Source organism: Podarcis erhardii (genome assembly GCF_964252035.2).
Source record: "Podarcis erhardii genome assembly, chromosome: 15".
NCBI lineage: Eukaryota > Metazoa > Chordata > Lepidosauria > Squamata > Lacertidae > Podarcis > Podarcis erhardii.
Genome location: NC_138505.1, coordinates 40,646,255 through 40,655,864, shown reverse-complemented (window position 1 = coordinate 40,655,864; position 9,610 = coordinate 40,646,255).

The following is a 9,610-nucleotide window of genomic DNA, read 5'->3' as shown; positions in this document are numbered from 1 at the left end:
CCTACTTCCTCAGGCAGTGTGCATGGCTCCTGTTTCTAGATGCAATGTTAGTGACCCTCTTCTTATCCATCACAAGTATTATCAGCCAGGAGACCTTATAATTGGTGGCATTATTTCGCACATCTTCCGTTTTTAAAGTATGCTAAACTTCAAACAACATCTCTCTTCTGAGCTCTTTGATGACCTTGTGTAAGGAGTTCTTAAACATATCGTTTATCTGTCCCGATATTCTTCTTTTTCACAGCTTCGTTTTATATGCATTTCCAGCTTATATGGAATATCTTCTGCATGACAGCATTCTGCTCTGTATATGACTGAAAGCATTAATTAAATGGTACATTTATTCTCTCTCAGTTTTGCCTCAGTGTATTAGAACAGCTCCTGTGGGTGATCATAAAAGGCGCTGTCTGAATTATCTTGTTACAGCTGAGTTGAATTGTCATAAGCTAGAATTTTCTGAAACATTTTCAGATTTTTATTTTTATTTTTTATTTTGAAACTTTCCACACCATTGCAGAATTACAACCCTCTCTTGGGGAAAAATAAAGTGGGAAAATGACCTCCATGGTTTAGCCATCTGTGAATAGGGCGGAGAACATTGGGTGCAACTGTTAATTTAGTTTCAGAATTTTTTAGTATTATTTAATACAGTCAAACCTCTTCTTACATCTGCCTCCACTTGAATCTATTTTGCCCAACGTCCGCAACAAACCCGGAAATAACCTGCGGGTTTGTGGCCAGTTGTGCAGGCGCAAGGGTGGCGATCGCCACCCACGCCTGCGTACAACAGCGCCTCTCTCAGCGACCCGTTTTGACCTCCAGACGGACCTCCGGAATGGATTATGGTCACAGGTAGAGGTTCCACTGTATCTAATATTTTGATATTTTACAATAAAGTCTCTTCTTCCATCCAATTATCTTAGCTCACCGCTCCTTTCATTCATTAGTGTTGCTTAATTCGATAGTTTCATTCCACATTAACTCAGCTGAAATTTCAGTGAATTTTTGGAAAAATCCACTTTCTTCCCAGAGAGTATTTATATAAATCACTCTCACAAATGTTGCCATCCATAAATGCCTCTTTATTTTCAAAGCTATAAACTGGTACTTAATTGATCAGCTGCGTAATGTGCAAGCGCATCATAGAAACAGTTAGGGATGGACAGATCAGTACTTATTTTGTCAGTTTCACATGTGTTCACTCATAAATCATTTGTGTTCCATTTCCATACTAATCTGTGATTTTAAAAAAACACCCTGTAAACTTATATATTAATATGTATTTTATTACACAGTTCTAAATGTGCTTTAGAATAAAACATGACAAATTATTTATTTCCATATTTTAGTACTTTGGAGAACTGTGAAATTTAAAGGATTATTACATGGATTAGTCTGGGCAGGGCCGGATTTAGGTTTGATGAGGCCCTAAACAACTGAAGGTAATGGGGCCCTTTCTATGTCCAGCTGTCCTTTGTCAACAACAAATTGTCACTTTTTTGTTGTTGTTGAATATATGCTATATGGTAATTTATGGACCTAATAGGTATCTAAAGCGATTTGCACATAACAAAATATATATTTTATCAAAGTAATTGTTGATCTGAAATACAATTAATACAATTTTTCCCCCTTTAATTTTTTTGGGGGCCCCCAAGAGAGTGGGGCCCTAATCTATAGCTTGTTTAGCTTATACGTAAATCTGGCACTGAATCTGGGTAATTCAAATTGGGTCACTTAACTTTAAAAAGTTCGGCTGAACAAAAGACCCCTCCCTTGCTAGGAAAAGTTTTGTTCATTAGAATTAGGTCTGACAAACTGCAATCGATTTGCTTTATTATTTATACTTTCCCCCTAATATTAAATAATTTCATTATCCTTGGTATATTTTTGTTGTTATTGTTGTTGTTATATTGTTGTAGTTATTATGATGTGCATCTGAACCATGTTAGCAACCTGTGCTCCTTTGGCAAACAATATTCAAGCCCATATCAGGAGAAACTGGCAACAATCCCAGGCACCCGGCTTGATTCCCTGTTGACCTCCCTGGCTGCATTCCCCAGCAAGCGCAGGCTAGGTCTCGATCGGCGATTCTTCTCAAACGTGAGAAGAACACACCCCCTCTTTCCTGCCCCCTGGCAGGGGAAAGAGATAGACAGAAATGTATTTACATGCCTTTATTTCTGTCTTTGCAGCATTACAAAAAACGTGACTGCTCTCTTCAAACTCCAGCAGTCGAGTGACAAACACTTCCTGCACTTCCTGGACAGGAATAAACGGAAGAGCTCATATTACACTCTGAGCTAATTCCGGTGCTTCGCACTGTGAATTGACTGTCCCTCTGTTTCCCACGGGCAGTCCCAACATTCCCATCATGTTTACTTTTCAATCTAGCACTTTGCAGCAGCATTGCTTCAATATCAAAACAGCAACCTGATTTTATGTCAAGTATTCTGTATTGTGTTGCCATGCACTCCTCTGGTTCGCCAGAAGCGGCTTAGTCATGCTGGCAACATGACCTGGAAAAACTTCTGCGGACAAACGCCGGTAAAGCGAGATGAGTGCCACAACCCCAGAGTCGGCCACGACTGGACTTAATGGTCAGGGGTCCCTTTACCTTTACCTTTATTCTGTATTTCACCAATCTAGCAAGATTGGGGGACGTGGGTGGCGCTGTGGGTAAAACCTCAGTGCCTAGGACTTGCTGATCGTAAGGTCGGCGGTTTGAATCCCCGCAATGGGGTGAGCTCCCGTCGTTCGGTCCCAGCTCCTGCCGACCTAGCAGTTCGAAAGCACCCCTAAGTGCAAGTAGATAAATAGGGACCGCTTTATAGCGGGAAGGTAAACGGCGTTTCCGTGTGCGGCGCTGGTGCTGGCTTGCCAGATGCAGCTTCGTCACGCTGGCCACGTGACCCGGAAGTGTCTTCGGACAGCGCCGGCTCCCGGCCTCTTGAGCGAGATGAGCGCGCAACCCTAGAGTCGGTCACAACTGGCCCTGACGGGCAGGAGTACCTTTACCTTTACCTTTAGCAAGATTGGAGACGTGGGTGGCGCTGTGGTCTAAACCACAGAGCCTCTTGGGCTTGCCGATCAGAAGGTCAGCGGTTTGAATCCCCGCGACGGGGTGAGCTCCCGTTGCTCGGTCCCTGCTCCTGCCAACCTAGCAGTTTGAAAGGATGTCAAAATGCAAGTAGATAAACAGGTACCGCGGAAGGTAAACACCATTTCCATGCGCTGCTCTGGTTCGCCAGAAGCAGCTTAGTCATGCTGGCCACATGACCCGGAAGCTGTACACTGGCTCCCTCGGCCAATAAAGTGAGATGAGCACTGCAACCCCAGAGTCGTTCACGACTGGACTTAACTGTCAGGGGTCCTTTACCTTTACCTTTACCTTTACCTTTACCTTTACCTTTACCTTTACCTTTACCTTTACCTTTACCTTGTATATCTGAAGAAGTGTGCATGCACATGAAAGCTCATACCAAGAACAAACTTAATTGGTCTCTAAGGTGCTACTGGAATGATTTTTGTTTGTTTGTTTCGACTACGGCAGGCTAACACGGCTACCTTACCAAGAGATCACCCTAATAGCTGTAAGTACTATGTTCTGGAGAACATTTGAAATGTTTGGGGAACCTAAAAGGTTTACTGAATGTAGTAGCATGGCATCTGATTCTGTGTTGCTAGATTTCCCCATGAAAAACGTCAGGAACAGGCTATAATAAAGTGAAGTTCTTATTTGTCACTGAATTGTATAAAATATAAATGCTGGTTAACTAAGGCAGCTATTTAGATGAGAAGTTATTTTTTGAAATTAAGAGAAGAGGGGTTGCCACTTCAAGGTCGTATTTTCTCTCATTTTAGAGTACTGACTCACCACTACCAGCACATTCTGGCCTTGGTATTTGCCCTAAAAGAGATAAATGAAAATCCCCGGATCTTACCCAACATCAGCCTTGGCTCCCACCTCTATAACAGTGGTTTCAGTTCCAGTGCAACATATCTTGCCTCCATGGAACTCCTCTCCACAAAGGGCAAATTCTTCCCTAACCTCAAGTGTGATGTCCAGGACAATCTTATAGCAGTCATTGGGGGACCTAATTTTGATGTTGATCTCAATATGGCAATTATGCTGTGGAACTACAAGATTCCACAGGTAAGTTGTGCTCACACAAAAAATAAAGAATCATCCAACCCAGCATTTTAGATTTAGTAAACATTAGAAAACTGTATATATAATAGGGATGGACTGAGCAGTTAATTACATGCCATTTCCTAGCACTGAAAGATAGGTCCACTTCCATCCTGTTCTATCCCATTGTATGCCTTTGTGTGCCATTTCAACCCATATTTCCTTCCCCTTCACTTTTCTGCTCACTTTTTACACAAAACGGACACTTTTGAGTGTGTTTAAATACATTCGCTTTGTGTGCATCTTTACAAGAAACGCAGAATTCTGTGCATGGAAATGCATTGCAAAACCAAGAAATGTGCACACTCCCAATGGGAATTGTGTTTCAATCTACAACCGAATTCAAGAATATCAGATCAGGGTGGATCAAGGAAATTCTTCTCCAATTTATGTCCAAATACAAAGGCTAGGATACAAAGGATGGGGCAATTGATGCCCCGAAGGGGAATTTCACATCTGAGGGGATTTTGAGGAGAGGTTTGAGAAACAGTATCTCTGATGGATATGTGAAGTCTATGCCTTAAAAATTAATAATATATTGAACCCTTCTGGTTCATGAAAGAAACAAAATGAAATCTAGATTGGAACACTGTATTTAGGCATATGTGTTTTCTTTTGACAATACAGTTAAACCTTGGTTCCCGAATGGCTCCGTTTTCGAGCATTTCGGCTCCTGAACGCAAAAAACCTGTAAGTCAATGGTCCAGTTTTCGAACGTCTTTCGGAACCTGAACATACGACACGGCTTCTGCTTGAATGCAAGAAGCTCTTGCAACCAATCGGAAGCTGTGCCTCAGTTGTCAAACATCTTGGGACTGAAAAATAGGCTTTCAGAACGGATTACGTTCAACAACCGGGGTTTGACTGTACACACAATACATATATACATACATACCATTTTCCATCTGCTCTTTACTTAGCTCCCATATGGTTCTGCTCTTGTAGTAGATTGCAAAGATCAAGGAGTTTTCTTTCACCAGATGTTCCCAGATGTGGACCATCAGTATAAAGGGATTCTCCAGTTACTTCTTCATTTCAGGTGGACATGGATTGGGGTGCTTTATCTGGATGATGACATTGGAGAGAGGTTTTCCCAGATTGTGCTTCCCATGTTTTCCCAGAGTGGCATCTGCTATGACTTCATAGAAAAATTCCCAAAACTCTCTTTTTCCGATGATGTTCCTCAAATGGTGGAAAATGGAATTGAAAAATCTAAGATGATCATGAATAGCACTGATTGCACATGGTGAAATTCAGACCATGATTGTTGTGAGAATGTTGCTATTTATCCCAACATTTATGGACACTTAATACAAAAGTCTGGATTATGACAGCCCAGATGGACTTCACATCTCTTCCCTTTCAGAGTAATTGGGACATAGATTTCCTCCAGGGTGCTATATTGTTTGCAGTAAGTTCAAAGGAGTTGCAGACATTCCATAAATTTCTTCATGCAATAAATCCTACGTTGGAAAAGGAATATGAGTTTATCAGAGTCTTCTGGGAATGTGCATTTAGCTGTTTATTTCCAGGTCCTCTGGTAGGCAACATGGGTGGGAGAATTTGTACTGGAAGGGAAAAGCTGGAGACTCTTCCTGCGTCAGTTTTTGAAATGAGCATGACTGGCCACAGTTACAGTGTCTACAATGCTGTCTATGCTGTGGCACATGCTCTGCATGCCATTTATTTGTTCGACTCCAAGCACAGAGGAAGGGCACATAAAGGAAGGTGGACATTTTCATATCAACAGAGATGGCAGGTAATATCCTGAGCAGACTCCGTCAGGAGAGCTTTCTACACTTTTGTAAGTCGTCAAGTCTTTTTTTAGCCTACCATTGAACTTTTGTATCCCTTTTTAAATATACACATGTGTATTTAACAAAAACATACCGTGTTTTTGAGTATCTTAATTTTTTTTGAAAATAATATTTATTAGTTTTTCAACAATTTCAACACTACAAACAGCAAAGATTTTTTAAAAAATGAACAATACAATACAATACAATACAAAAACACTACATAACACAAACACATCAAACTAACAAAACAAAACAAAAACAATTTAAAACACATCAAACAATTTCAATATCTTATCTTTCATTCACTTATTTCAACGACCTCCTCACACCTCCCTTTTTGTATTCCACTTCTGTTAATTGTTTCAGCAATTCCTTTCCATCTTCCTCTGTTTTCTATCCTATAATTATCATAACACATTCTAACCTTATTTTTTCCTTTAATACTTTATTAATCTGTTTATATTTGATTCCTTATAACATTTCTACTGAAGCCATATAACTTCATTCTAACATTTTTCTAACATTCATTAATTTTACAGTATTTCTGTAAATAGTCTTTAAACTTTTTCCAGTCTTCTTCCACCGACTCTTCTCCCTGGTCTCGGATTCTGCCAGTCATTTCCGCCAGTTCCATATAGTCCATCAACTTCATCTGCCATTCTTCCCGGGTGAGTAAATCTTGTGTCTTCCAATACTTCACAATGAGTATTCTTGCTGCTGTTGTTGCATACATAAAAAAAGTTCTATCCTTCTTTGGCACCAATTGGCCGACCATGCCCAGGAGAAAGGCCTCTGGTTTCTTCAGGAAGGTATATTTGAATACCTTTTTCATTTCATTATAAATCATCTCCCAGAATGTCTTAATCCTTGGGCATGTCCACCAAAGGTGAAAGAATGTACCTTCAGTCTCATTACATTTCCAACATTTATTGTCGGGCAAATAGTAGATTTTTGCAAGCTTGACTGGTGTCATGTACCACCTATAAATCATTTTCATTAAATTTTCTCTTAGGGCATTACATGCCATAAATTTCATACCTGTGGTCCATAACTGTTCCCAGTCAGCCATCATTATGTTATGTCCAACTTCTTGTGCCCATTTAATCATAGCTGATTTCACCATTTCATCCTGAGTGTTCCATTTCAACAGCAAGTTATACATTCTTGACAAATTCTTGATTTTTGAATCTAACAATTCTGTTTCCAATTTCGATTTTTCCACCTGGAAACCAACTTTTTTGTCCAAATTGTATGCCTCCATTATTTGGTAATAATGGAGCCAATCTCGCATTTTATTTTTCAATTTTTCAAAACTCTGCAATTTTATTCTGTCTCCATCTTGTTCCAAAATTTCCCAATATTTCAGCCATTTGGCCTCCACATTTTTAGCAGTCATATTAACCCCTAAAAATGGAGGATGAAACTGATGGACTATGCAGAATTAGATAAAGTAACAGGAAGAATTCGAAATCTGCAGGACCAGAGATTCAAAGAAGACTGGCATGGATTTACAGACTATTTAGAAAGTAATTGTGATGATCAGATTACACTTGTAGGTTTGCAAGAAGTTTTGTAAGGTGGACTATTTGAAATATTACACACACAAAAAGATAAAGAGGGGGACTGTAAAGTTAAGATAATTAAAGGCAATAGGAATTTAAGAAATGCAGAATAAGTGATAAGAACAGAAGACCATCAGAGGGGCTGATAGAAGTCCAAAAAGATTGTATAAGAAATGAAGTTTTGTTGTATGAATGATAATTTATATGTAAAAATTAATTTAAAAATATTATTAAAAAGGAAGCAAACTACTCCTACAGAAAGACATCTACTTCTGCTTCATTGACTATGCAAAAGCCTTTGACCGTGTCGACAACAACAAACTATGGCAAGTTCTTAAAGAAATGGGAGTGCCTGATCACCTCATCTGTCTCCTGAGAAATCTCTATGTGGGACAAGAAGCTACAATTAGAACTGGATATGGAACAACTGATTGGTTCAAAAGTGGGAAAGCAGTACGACAAGGCTGTATATTGTCTCCCTGCTTATTTAACTTACATGCAGAATTCATCATGCAAAAGGCTGGGCTGGATGAATCTCAAGCCGGAAGACCCTGATGTTGGGACCAATGGAGGGCACAAGGAGAAGGGGACGACAGAGGAGGAGATGGTGGGACAGTGTTCTCGAAGCTACCAGCATGAGGGAGGCAGTAGAAGACAGGAGTGCCTGGCGTGCTCTGGTGCATGGGGTCACGCAGAGTTGGACACAACTAAACAACAACAAACTGTTTGGAATTAAGCTGGGTGGATGTTAATGGTAACGCCATTAAGGGCAATATGCTGATCCATAAGAACATGAGAAGAGCGTAATGGATGAGGCCAATGGGGCCCATCTGGTCCAACATCCTGGTAGCCAACCAGGTACCCCAAACGGAAGCCCACAAGCAAGACCTGAGCACAGCTGCTCTTCTCCCCTTCTGGGGCTTCAGCAACTGGTCTTCAGAAGCCTTGCTGCATCGGACAGTGGGAAGGAAAAATATCCGTTGGGGCTGACAACCATCTCCTCCTCCCGTCTCTTTCTCTTTGAAAGCTGTGCAAGTCGGTGGCTGCATCTTGGATCATAGGCACATAGGACTATAGGAGGCTGCCTTATACAGTCAGACCATTACACCCAGCTAGCTCAGTAGTGTCTGCAAAGACTGGCATTGTTAACATATTAAAATGTTAACAAGGATAAATTCAGCAGTAGGAAGTATACTGAAATAAGACTAGGAAAGAGAGAATGCAGAAAAATCAAAATATGCAGCGGCAAATGTTTAATAAAACGAACCAGGGACGGAGGAGACTGGGGCAAGGGAAGTCGATGATAAATGTCTGGTTTGTATTTTCTTAAATATTATTGTATAAATTTGAAAACTATTTTTTTAAAATGAAGAATAACTCCCACCCAATCAAAGCTCTGTCTGGCCCATCACTTTGCTTTCCACTTCGGACAACCAGGTGTCTCTGGAAACCAAACAGTGGGGCGTAAAGGCATAAGGTGTTCCTTGCTCTCTTCTGCCTCTCTCTGCCGCCCCCCCCCCCCCCGAGCAGTGAATAATATTCCAAGGTAGAGTGCCTCTGAACATGAAGGATCTATTCAGCCACTGCAACCTAATAGCTCCTGAGGCTTTTGAAGAGAGGGCCCCTGGCACACAGAGTCTAATAGTGGCTGTTTTTAGGGAAGATTTTGACCGGGAAAATGGCACATGAAGAGTTAAGCATATTCCCAATCCGTTTAAGCAGCCCCGTGTGATTGCTCATACATTTTAAAGAAAACCTATCCAGGGAAACCTCTGAGGTGAACCTCTGGTAACTCATAGAATCATAGAATCATAGAGTTGGAAGAGACCACAAGGGCCATCGAGTCCAACCCCCTACCAAGCAGGAAACACCATCAGAGCACTCCTGACATATGGTTGTCAAGCCTCTGCTTAAAGACCTCCAAAGAAGGAGACTCCACCACACTCCTTGGCAGCAAATTCCACTGTCAAACAGCTCTTACTGTCAGGAAGTTCTTCCTAATGCTTAGGTGGAATCTTCTTTCTTGTAGTTTGGAACCATTGCTCCGTGTCCGCTTC